The following is a 3,534-nucleotide window of genomic DNA, read 5'->3' on the forward strand; positions in this document are numbered from 1 at the left end:
ATATTACCAGCTTGAATGATCACTTGTACTTTTTTTTCTGATTGAACAAATTATGAATGTTAATAAAGAATTAAACTGCAGACTTGTAATTGCCAAATTATTCCGCGCCGGAAAAAGTGCTGCCCAGACTGCTAGAGCCACAATATATACCAAATCTATTGTTTTTGAAGTTCTAACCAATTTAAAGAATGTCTCACAGTCTTCGCAGTGACCAGAAACGCAAGCCTCGCTTCTGAGTAGGACTTAAAAGATCGACTGAGCCGATGCCCATCAAAATCGATGGCGAAGTTGGCTCAAGATCGACGAATCGGCAGAATGATCGATTCTATGGCTCTGAGACAAGAATTCCATTTGAAATCATACCTGATGAGTTAATGTAACATCCTAACTACCTGCCTCAAAGCCATTCAAGCAGAAACAGGCCTAAACTTCTTACTCGTCTGGAACATCGTGGCAGGAACGTCCGCATCTTCGTGGATGAAACGAAGTTCATGGCAGACAAAGTTGCAAATCGTCAAAACTCAGGAGTGTTAGCGTACGGCCCTTCCAAATTTCCTTGAGCTATGCATAGCAAAAATCCAACTTCCGTTATGGTGTTTGCAGCTGTTGCAAGTGATGGAAAACTGTTGCCTCTTCATTTTGTTCAAGTAGGTCTTCAAATCAACACCACAGAGAATCTAAAAATATTCTAAGTTTTGCGGCCTTAGATTAAGAAGCATTATGATGCAAGTTGTATCATATTCTTCGGAAAGGGTGCAAGAACTTTTGAAGAAGGAATTGCTGACGTTTGTTCCTAAAGATATCTGGCTCTGCAGCTCGTCATATTTGAATCCATGGGATTCTGGGAGGAGCACAGTTGAAGCAATATCCAACGCACCTTCTCACAACTCTGTGTCTTCACTGAAGGCTTCAATCAAGCGAGTACTAGGTAAAATGAAAAAAGAAGAAATAGTTAAACATGTGCATCATTACCTAAAAGGATTGAACTCCTATTGAAAGCATATGGTTGTCACATTCAACTGAAATAAGTGCTAAGCACTCCGCAATATATTAGCATAAACAAAATTTGCAGTTTTTGATTTTTTCCGAGTTATAACAATTATAATAAAAATGTTTAGATGGTCCCAATTTATATGTTATATACATATTGAAAGAAAAAGGGAGGTGGAGAATGTTCATTATCCCCACGTGGTGATAATAGTGAGTTGTAACACAAAAAACTATATACATATAAATTAAAAGAAGGAAAATGGACACAGTTTACATAATTCTAATATATATTTTAATGTATTTTATAAGTGAGAAAGTATGGTATCTGTCGAGTGGTTTCGCTTTTGCTAATCATGACTTTCAAATTTAGTCCATGTTGGGTATTGGAGTTTGTGAATGAAACGAATTAAAAGGTAGATAAAATCTAAGGGAAGGTAATTGGTGATCGTTATTGTTTGGGACAGAGGTGGTAATTGCTCATTTTTGGAGGAGGGGTAAATGAATACACAAAAACTCAAAAGCTAAAGTTGTGCGATGAAACATTTTCATTGATGCGTATGTGAATAAGATTTAAGATATATCCTGTGGCCAAAGTTGATTATGCGTTAATATTTCGGCGTGTTCTGTATTTTCTTTATTTAAACCAAAAAACAAAACTGAACACAATTAGGGACACCAGCAATAAAATACTCACGAGGGTGTATCTGTAATCTGGGTTTGAAACATTCTTCGAATTAAATAGTCATCTATGCATCCTACCTAATACATGTGCATCAATGACACAAGGCACTTTAGTTTTCGTCCGAGATAAAAACCTTTTAGAAACACGATATATTTCAGAGGGGGGCGGCAAAGATTGTCCCGGAAGTGACTAGTTGGAAAGCAAGATTCATTGATGTTATCTTTGGATTGTCAATAACTTCATTGGATGTTGTGCAGCATACATCGCTTTTAATCAAGACAACATAAAGAAGAATAGAGAATTATGCATCCTGGACGTTAAAGGACGACAACATTACATACATATTAAATGGTCAATCATGTGTCGCACTTCACTGTTTATTATCAAGAACCCAAAGTGTTATCTATGCTGTAAAGAAATATTCTATATATTTACCTCTACTTACAGAATGACATTAAGTCTACATGTTTAAGTCTATATCTTTATCTGTATTTACGGAATGGTATTAAGTCTACAATGGCATTAAGTCAAGAAGACTATCACTTTATTTGCTCATTATTACTGTCAGTGATGTGAATGCATCCTGATGAAATTAAGGGTTTTTTCCCGTTTCTTTAAATCTAAAAAAAATGTCATACTAAATTTAAATGATACCAGAACTATAGTAATATCGTATTGCAAAGCACTATCTATAGTCATATACCCAATATGTTTTTGTTTCCTCACGTAGAATATACTTTCAGAAGGATTATCTAACACACGACTTCTAAACTTCACTCATCCGCTTGCGTAAAACCTTGAACAAAGCTGGATAGAAACGTCAATATTAAACGAATACGTACTGCAAAAATGAGCAACAAATTGCACATAACTGCTATATCAAAGGACATTAGGACACTTATTCGGCAGAAAGATGTATTCGATTTGAATTTAATAAGAATAATATTATAATAAAAAACAAATTTTGAAAGCGTATAATGATCCATTCTTCTATATGATATTTAGAGTATATACATACATACATGCATACACACACACACACCGCACATACATATATATATATTTATATAAAACGATATATAATTTTTGAATTTCGTTTCTCATTGAAGGAAACGGAAAATAAAATAAATATAGGCCTGCAAATAGAAGTGCTCAAGTAAAAACAAACAAGGCAAAATACATATTCAGTTGTTAAAAAACATACATCTGAATTGGGCAAATAACTTTATATCATCTCCATATATTCACAACGTTGAACATAAATAAATACATATTAAAATACCAAGGCGTTCTGTACACAGAAGTCGAAGGTATAACAATATACATATGTGTAATATAATATGGTTTATATACATATATACAGAGTTGACACATACATACATATATATATATATACACACACATATAGATGCTGAGTATGTCACTTATACTGAATCGTGTGATGAAGCTCCACTTCTGAATTTCTGGTCTTGTGGGGGTGTCTGGGGTTACTCCTTGATTACCATTACTCACAGGTCTATTCCGACCTGGAACGGTAATGCCTGTCAGGTTCCCATCTATCGGGTTAAACAGATTTCCCATGGGGAGAGGAAGCTTCTGCTTTTCTTACAAGACCATTTAGAAGACAGCTCTTCTAGGAGGCAGATATTCTGACATAAAACATGCAGCAGAAAATAGTTCCAGTCAACTTCCAATGCCTGTCACCTACTATGGCAACCAGTGTTATACAAGCTCTTGTCAACAATTCAAATGATGTATAGATAACTCACTATCATGCCATTTCTTTATTTCTTTTCTATTTTATAATATAATATGGTGATGGATGAGAGGCGTGAAAAGCCTTATCTGCGCACATTCTAATA

This window comes from Octopus bimaculoides, chromosome 15, assembly GCF_001194135.2.
Source record: "Octopus bimaculoides isolate UCB-OBI-ISO-001 chromosome 15, ASM119413v2, whole genome shotgun sequence".
NCBI classification, from domain to species: domain Eukaryota; kingdom Metazoa; phylum Mollusca; class Cephalopoda; order Octopoda; family Octopodidae; genus Octopus; species Octopus bimaculoides.